The 9512-nt window shown below is 46.8% G+C and overlaps 1 pseudogene; it reads left to right on the top strand.

Moving 5' to 3' along the window:
* The first annotated feature begins 267 nt into the window (after positions 1 to 267).
* LOC135534416 (neurofilament heavy polypeptide-like) lies at positions 268 to 9289 on the top strand (annotated as a pseudogene).
* Positions 9290 to 9512: the final 223 nt, after the last annotated feature.

Here is a 9512-nt window from a genome sequence, read left to right on the forward strand (position 1 = left end):
CCACCAGCCAAATCAGTAGACAAATCACCAGCTAAATCAGTAGCTACCTCAGTAGCCAAATCAGTAGCTAAATCACCAGCCAAATCAGTAGACAAATCACCAGCTAAATCAGTAGCTACCTCAGTAGCCAAATCAGTAGCTAAACCACCAGCCAAATCAGTAGACAAATCACCAGCTAAATCAGTAGCTACCTCAGTAGCCAAATCAGTAGCTACCTCAGTAGCCAAATCAGTAGCCAAATCACCAGCTAAATCACCAGCCAAATAGGTAGCTAAATCACCAGCCAAATCAGTAGCTAAATCACCAGCCAAATAGGTAGCCAAATCACCAGCCAAATCAGTAGCCAAATCAGTAGCCAAATCAGTCGCTACCACAGTAGCCAAATCACCAGCTAAATCACCAGCCAAATCACCAGCCAAATCACCACCTAAATCACCACCTAAATCAGTAGCCAAATCACCAGCCAAATCACCAGCTAAATCACCAGCCAAATCACCAGCTAAATCACCAGCTAAATCACCAGCCAAACCACCAGCCAAATCAGTAGCCAAATCACCAGCTAAATCACCATCACCAGCTAAATCACCAGCTAAATCGCCTGCTAAATTAGTAGCTAAATCACCAGCCAAATCAGTAGCCAAATCACCAGCTAAATCACCAGCCAAATCAGCAGTTAAATCACCAGCCAAATCAGTAGCCAAATCACCAGCTAAATCACCAGCCAAATAGGTAGCTAAATCACCAGCCAAATCAGTAGCTAAATCACCAGCCAAATAGGTAGCCAAATCACCAGCCAAATCAGTAGCCAAATCAGTAGCCAAATCAGTAGCTAAATCACCAGCCAAATCACCAGCCAAATCACCACCTAAATCACCAGCCAAATCAGTAGCCAAATCACCAGCCAAATCACCAGCTAAATCACCAGCCAAATCACCAGCTAAATCACCAGCCAAACCACCAGCCAAATCAGTAGCCAAATCACCAGCTAAATCACCATCACCAGCTAAATCGCCAGCTAAATCACCTGCTAAATTAGTAGCTAAATCACCAGCCAAATCAGTAGCCAAATCACCAGCTAAATCACCAGCCAAATCAGCAGTTAAATCACCAGCCAAATCAGTAGCCAAATCACCAGCTAAATCACCAGCCAAATCAGCAGTTAAACCACCAGCCAAATCAGTAGCTAAATCACCAGCTAAATCACCAGCTAAATCACCAGCTAAATCACCAGCCAAATCACCAGCTAAATCACCAGCCAAATCAGTAGCCAAATCACCAGCTAAATCACCAGCCAAATCAGCAGTTAAACCACCAGCCAAATCACCAGCTAAATCACCAGCCAAATCAGTAGCCAAATCACCAGCTAAATCACCAGCCAAATCAGTAGCCAAATCACCAGCTAAATCACCAGCCAAATCAGTAGCCAAATCACCAGTTAAATCACCAGCCAAATCAGTAGCCAAATCACCAGCTAAATCACCAGCCAAATCAGTAGCTAAATCACCAGCCAAATCACCAGCCAAATCACCAGCCAAATCAGTAGCCAAATCACCAGCTAAATCACCAGCCAAATCACCAGCTAAATCACCAGCCAAATCAGTAGCCAAATCACCAGCTAAATCACCAGCCAAATCAGCAGTTAAACCACCAGCCAAATCACCAGCTAAATCACCAGCCAAATCAGTAGCCAAATCACCAGCTAAATCACCAGCCAAATCAGTAGCCAAATCACAAGTTAAATCACCAGCCAAATCAGTAGCCAAATCACCAGCTAAATCACCAGCCAAATCAGTAGCCAAATCAGTAGCCAAATCAGTAGCTAAATCACCAGCTAAATCACCAGCTAAATCACCAGCTAAATCACCAGCCAAATCACCAGCTAAATCACCAGCCAAATCAGTAGCTAAATCACCAGCCAAATCACCAGCCAAATCACCAGCCAAATCAGTAGCCAAATCACCAGCCAAATCAGTAGCTACTTTAGAAACATGCTTGTGTTATTTTTGTGTATCCTGCATTTGGTTGCATTTAAAATGTAATCAAAATGTAAATCGTTGTAATTTGTAAAATGCCAGAGCGGCAGACAATGCATAACAGAACAGTGATCTACCAACGCCTGTAATAACTCAGAGTGATCTATATGATGTATAATTCACAGTGGGAAGAGCACTGCTGCCCTTTGTGATGTGTGTTAACATTCAGCAGTAATATGTCACTACGTAGTAGAATAATGATGTGATTAACTGAAATCTACGCAACATATGTCCCTGTGGAATATCATTCAGTCGGTGAATAAATCAGAGAAAATATAAAATGTTTTTAATGATATTACAATGATGACGTGTACTCCCTTAATTTTTATTGCTATTATAATGCTGGTTGTATACCTCCTCCATTTTGAATGGCATTTTACCACTGGTGTACAGTCCACTTTGAATGGCATTATACAACTGGTCTACAGTCCACTTTGAATGGCATTTTAACACTGGTGTACAGTCCACTTTGAATGGCATTTTAACACTGGTGTACAGTCCACTTTGAATGGCGTTTTAACACTGGTGTACAGTCCACTTTGAATGGCATTTTACCACTGGTGTGTACTCACTTCATGACTGTGGCTATACAGAACTTGAAAGACATTTTATTTATATGAGTGGCTATAACTTTTGAGATAATACAATATCAATGTCTCATCACACATTAGCTTTAAACTACTGACAGGTGAGAATTGTCTGTTAATTAAATGATTAGAATATTCCGCCCTGAAACATATAATTGTATGGAATTGATTAGAATGTATAAAATCATAATCAATAAATGTGTAGTCCTAGTCAGAATTAGGGTAAAACAATATGTCTTTGTGGTATTTTAAATGCAGACTGTCTGAGCTCGGTGCCGACCTGACTAGAGATTTGGGAGAGAACGGGGAGTACGTCTCAAGGACAAGGTCACTATCTCTGTCGGCTGGGTAGTGAGACAGACAGTGTGTGCGTATGTTTGTGTGTATGTGTGGGCGTGAGAAGTTAGTATAAAATGAATTGTTTTGTATTCTTGACTTCAGAATGTTCCCGTGAATAAACATTTAACTATTTTATCTGGGCCTCCGCCTGATTCATTCGGCCAGGATCTTACAAATGCTGGTCTGCAGGCTGAGAGTAATATAATTAAATTGGGTTGTGTACCCGGAGAACATAACTATCTTATCAACTACTCTACTAGTGATGTTGTGTACATAGGAACTTGGTAGTGAAGGATCCTGGGAAAGATCGTAACATGATCAGTAACACAGTTCCGTGTGAGACACAACACTTACAAAAACAAAAACAGCTCGAGCTTTGTTTCTTGCCTGTTTTTCTTCTACATAATTACCACATCTTAATTAAAGAAGACAGGACACACAACACCTGCTACTAAGAGTAGTTATCTAACAGATGAATTACTCAGTGTTTGACATAGGTTTAGGACCTGTTGCATTGAGTGGTCTCACAGTGTTTGACATAGGTTTAGGACCTGTTACATTTTTTTGCAACAAGGGTTCTCACAGTGTTGGACATATTGTTGTTGTTGTCCCTGTCCCTGTCCCTGAGCTGTAGCTGAGAGCTCCTCCTCAGTCCCCTCTGTGTCTCTCTATGAAGACCTATAGGCTGTTTGCACAACACAAAAGTTTTCCCTGTCTCTCCAACACTCAACACAACAGTTTTCCCTGTCTCTCCAACACTCAACACAACAGTTTTCCCTGTCTCTCCAACACTCAACACAACACAACAGTTTTCCCTGTCTCTCCAACACTCAACACAACAGTTTCCCTGTCTCTCCAACACTCAACACAACACCTTTCCCAGTCTCTCCAACACACAACACAACAGTTTTCCCTGTCTCTCCAACACAACAGGTTTCCCTGTCCAACACACAACACAACAGTTTTCCCTGTCTCTCCAGCACACAACACACCTTTCCCTGTCCATTACACAACACAACGCCTTTCCCTGTCTCTTCAGCACACAACACAACAGCTTTCCCTGTCTCTCCAACACACAACACAACAGGTTTCCCTGTCTCTCCAACACAACAGGTTTCCCTGTCTCTCCAACACACAACACAACAGCTTTCCCTGTCTCTCCAGCACACAACATAACAGCTTTCCTTGTCTCTCCAGCACACAACACAACAGCTTTCCCTGTCTCTCCAACACCCAACACAACACAACACCTGTCCCTGTCCCTGTCCAACACACAACACATCACCTTTCCTTGTCTCTCCAACACTCAACACAACAGGTTTCCCTGTCTCTCCAACACCCAACACAAAACAACAGGAGCTAATTAATTCCTAGCACCTCAATCTGTTGTGGGATTGACACCAACACAGCTCTCCCTCTGTTCACCCTGCTAACAGAGTTACAACAGTCTCACACAAATGTACACATGCACTCTTTCACTCTGTCTCTGTGTCTCTCAGTACAGTGGAATAATGGCCGAGCTGTTGGGGATTCCCAAGCGGCAAGGGAGTGTTTCTCACCCCCACGTCCTCAATTATCAACCCACAGATGGTCTCCTTCGCTCTGATAGGAGAGTTGGAGAAAGCTGGGGAGGCCTGGAGAGGTATAGGGAGAGGAAGGGAGGGTTGTGGAGGAGAGGAGAGTTGTGGAGGCATGGAGAGGTTGTGGAGGAAGGGAGGGTTGTGGAGGAGAGGAGAGCTGTGGAGGCATGGAGAGGAGAGCTGTGGAGGCATGGGGAGGAGAGGAGAGCTGTGGACGGATGGGGGGAGGGATAGGGAGGAGAGGAGAGCTGTGGAGGGATGGGGAGGAGAGGAGAGCTGTGGAGGCATGGGGAGGAGGGATGGGGAGGAGAGGAGAGCTGTGGAGGCATGGGGAGGAGGGATGTGGAGGAGAGGAGAGCTGTGGAGGCATGGGGGAGGAGGGATGGGGAGGAGGGAGAGCTGTGGAGGGATGGGGAGGAGGGATGGGGAGGAGAGGAGAGCTGTGAAGAGATTGGGAGGAGAGGAGAGCTGTGGAGGCATGGGGAGGAGTGATGGGGAGGAGAGGGGAGCTGTGGAGGGATGGGGAGGAGAGGAGAGCTGTGGAGGGATGGGGAGGAGAGGAGAGCGGTGGAGGCATGGGGAGGCGGAATGGGGAGGAGAGGAGAGCTGTGAAGAGATTGGGAGGAGAGGAGAGCTGTGGAGGCATGGGGAGGAGTGATGGGGAGGAGTGATGGGGAGGAGAGGAGAGCTGTTGAGGGATTGTAGGAGGAGAGGGGAGCTGTGGAGGCATGGTGAGGAGGGATGGGGAGGAAATGAGAGCTGTGGAGGGATTGGGAGGACACACACACACACTCTCTCTCTCTCTCTCTCTCTCTTTCTCTCGCGTGCTGTCTCTCTCACACACATGTGCAGACAGACAGACAGACAGACAGACAGACACCCCTCCTGTCAGTGTTGTACACACCTGGTGTGTACAAACTGATCCATCAGTACATCCATCTCCCTCAGAGGCCAGTGGGAATAATCATCTTGGCACTAAAACATCTGTGATCTAACGGTACAGCCTGGTCTGCTGCCGTATTGCTGTGTTGCTGTGTTGCTGTTTTGCTGTGTTTCTGTGTTTCTGTGTTGTTGCTGTGTTGCTGTGTTTCTGTGTTTCTGTGTTGCTGTGTTGCTGCTGTGTTGCTGTTGTGCCGCTGTGTTGCTGTGTTGCTGTGTTGCTTTGCTGCTGTGTTGCTGTGTTTCTGTGTTGCTGCTGTGTTGCTGTGTTGTTGTGTCGCTGTGTTGCTGTGTTTCTGTGTTGTTGTGTTTCTGTGTTGTTGTGTTTCTGTGTTGTTGTGTTGCTGTGTTTCTGTGTTGTTGTGTTGCTGTGTTGCTGTGTTGCTGCTGTGTTGCTGCTGTGTTGCTGTGTTTCTGTGTTGCTGTGTTGCTGTGTTGCTGTGTTGCTGTGTTGCTGTGTTGCTGCTGTCTTTCTGTGTTGCTGTGTTGCTGCTGTGTTTCTGTGTTGCTGCTGTGTTTCTGTGTTGCTGCTGTGTTGCTGCTGTGTTGCTGTGTTACTGTGTTGCTGCTGTGTTTCTGTGTGGCGGTGTTGCTGCTGTGTTTCTGTGTTTATGTGTTTATGTGTTGCTGCTGTGTTTCTGTGTGGCTGTGTTGCTGTGTTTCTGTGTTGCTGTGTTGCTGTGTTGCTGTGTTGCTGTGCTGCTGTTGTTTAGACTAATGAGGCGTCCCAAATGGAATCCTAATCTCTATATAATGCACTATACATTTTACCAAGACCCTGGTCAAAAGTAGGGCAGTATTTTCACAGTAAGTAGATAAATAGGATGCCATTTCAGACACATGTTAGGCTATGTTTAGACAAAGGGATGTTCTCCAATAGATATCAGCCCCAGGGACCAGCTCCTAGGGTTATGACGGGCAGTAGAGGCAGTACGGATCTGTGTGTGTAGGGTTGTTGTAATGTTGAGGCAACGTTTCTGTGATGCGATAACGGCAGGACAACCCAATGTTATGAGCAGGAGCACAGGACTAGTTATACAGTACTTTGAAGGCCGTTTGGAGGTAACAGCCTATACTGGACTCTGAAGGCAGTTTGTAGGTAACAGCCCATGCAGTACCCTGACAGCAGTTTGGAGGTAACAGCCTATACAGAACACTGACAGCAGTTTGGAGGTAACAGCCCATACAGAACTCTGAAGGCAGTTTGGAGGTAACAGCCTATACAGTACCCTGACAGCAGTTTGGAGGTAACAGCCTATACAGAACTTTGAAGGCAGTTTGGAGGTAACAGCCTATACAGTACCCTGACAGCAGTTTGGAGGTAACAGCCTATACGGTACTCTGACAGCAGTTTGGAGGTAACAGCCCATACAGAACTCTGACAGCAGTTTGGAGGTAACAGCCTATACAGTACTCTGACAGCAGTTTGGAGGTAACAGCCCATACAGAACTCTGAAGGCAGTTTGGAGGTAACAGCCCATACAGAACTCTGAAGGCAGTTTGGAGGTAACAGCCCATGCAGAACTCTGAAGGCAGTTTGGAGGTAACAGCCCATACAGAACTCTGAAGGCAGTTTGGAGGTAACAGCCTATACAGGACTCTGAAGGCAGTTTGTAGGTAACAGCCCATACAGTACTCTGACAGCAGTTTGGAGGTAACAGCCCATACAGAACTCTGACAGCAGTTTGGAGGTAACAGCCTATACAGTACCCTGACAGCAGTTTGGAGGTAACAGCCCATACAGAACTCTGACAGCAGTTTGGAGGTAACAGCCCATACAGAACTCTGAAGGCAGTTTGGAGTTAACAGCCCATACAGAACTCTGAAGGCAGTTTGGAGGTAACAGCCTATACAGAACTCTGAAGGCAGTTTGGAGGTAACAGCCTATACAGTACCCTGACAGCAGTTTGGAGTTAACAGCCCATACAGAACTCTGAAGGCAGTTTGGAGTTAACAGCCCATACAGAACTCTGAAGGCAGTTTGGAGGTAACAGCCTATACAGAACTCTGAAGGCAGTTTGGAGGTAACAGCCCATACAGAACTCTGAAGGCAGTTTGGAGGTAACAGCCCATACAGAACTCTGAAGGCAGTTTGGAGGTAACAGCCTATACAGTACTCTGACAGCAGTTTGGAGGGAACAGCCTATACAGTACTCTGACAGCAGTTTGGAGGTAACAGCCTATACAGTACCCTGACAGCAGTTTGGAGGTAACAGCCCATACAGTACTCTGACAACAGTTTGGAGGGAACAGCCTATACAGTACTCTGACAGCAGTTTGGAGGTAACAGCCCATGCAGAACTCTGAAGGCAGTTTGGAGGTAACAGCCCATACAGTACTCTGACAGCAGTTTGGAGGGAACAGCCTATACAGTACTCTGACAGCAGTTTGGAGGTAACAGCCTATACAGTACTCTGACAGCAGTTTGGAGGGAACAGCCTATACAGTACGTACAGTCAGGGGTGGAACTGAGTGGGGGAGGGGGACAGAATTTAAATAATGTTGACATCTAGAAATATATTTTGTAGTTGAATTGTAGGGTTTTAGATTGGTGAATTCCCAGTTACTTTTTTTTCCAATTTCAGAGGACAGTTGTGTGTGTGTGTGTGTGTGTGTGTGTGTGTGTGTGTGTGTGCGTGCGTGCGTGCGTGCGCGTGCGTGTGTGTGTGTGCGACATGTATGTGTGTGAGAGTGTGCATTTCACCCTGCATAGAGGAGGAAGCTAGAACGTCCTAATAAAGATAAATTGTTCCCGTCTGTTCACATTAGCTCCCTCGCTGTGCAATGCATGCTGGAAATCCATCAAATTACATCTGCTAATTAACTGTATAATAACTGCATTGTGTATGGAATATTATTACCTCTGACGAAAGCCAATCAAGGCTTTTTTTCTCTTCAAATGGTGTGGAAACGGTGTGGCTAATAAGTCATTAATATTATTATTAAACTCAACCTGTGGCTCGAGTCTCAAATGGTACACTGTTCCCTATGTAGTGCACTACTTTTGAATAGAGCTCTATGGTGTAACGCTCGTCTTCTTCTTCCGACGAGGAGGAGTAAGAGATATCGGGCCAATTTGCAGCGTGGTCATTGTCCATTTTAATATGGACAACTGAACACTACAAAATACAAAATAACAAAGTGAAAGAACGAAACAAACGAAACAGTCCCTTGTGGCACAAACACTGACAAGGAAAAAATAATCACGCACAACTCAAAAGTGAAACCAGGCTACCTAAGTATGGTTCTCAATCAGGGACAACGATTGACAGCTGTCTCTGATTGAGAACCATACCAGGCCAAACACAGAAATCCCAAATCATAGAACAAGGAACATAGACAAACCACCCAACTCACGTCCTGACCATACTAAACAAAAACATAGCCAAAGAACTAAGGTCAGAACATGACAGTACCCCCCCCTCCCCACCCCAAAGGTGCGGACTCCGTCCGCAAAACCTGAACCTATAGGGGAGGGTCTGGGTGGGTGTCTGTCTGCGGTGGCGGTGGCGGTGGCGGCTCCGGTGCGGGACGTGGACCCCACTCCACCCTAGTCTGTCTCCGCCTCTTTAACCGCCTCCGTGGCCTCTTTAGAGTGGCGACCCTCGCCGCCGACCTCGGACTGGGGACCCTAGCAATGGGTCCCAAATGGACGGGCGATTCTGGCAGCTCCTGGCTGACGGACGCCTCTGTTAACTCCTGGCTGACGGACGACTCTGGCAGCTCCTGGCTGACGGACTGCTCTGGCAGCTCCTGGCTGACTGACGACTTTGGCAGTTCCTGGCTGACTGACGGCTCTTGCAGCTCCTGACTGATGGGCGACTCTGACAGCTCAGGACAGATGGGTGGCTCTGGCAGCTCAGGACAGACGGGCGACTCTGGCAGTTCAGGACAGACGGGCGACTTTGGCAGCTCAGGACAGACGGGCGACTCTGGCAGCTCAGGACAGACGGGCGACTCTGGCAGCTCAGGACAGACGGGGGACTCTGGCAGCTCAGGACAGACGGGTGACTTTGGCAGCTCAGGACAGACGG

Source organism: Oncorhynchus masou, unplaced genomic scaffold, assembly GCF_036934945.1.
Source record: "Oncorhynchus masou masou isolate Uvic2021 unplaced genomic scaffold, UVic_Omas_1.1 unplaced_scaffold_3372, whole genome shotgun sequence".
NCBI classification, from domain to species: Eukaryota; Metazoa; Chordata; class Actinopteri; order Salmoniformes; family Salmonidae; genus Oncorhynchus; species Oncorhynchus masou.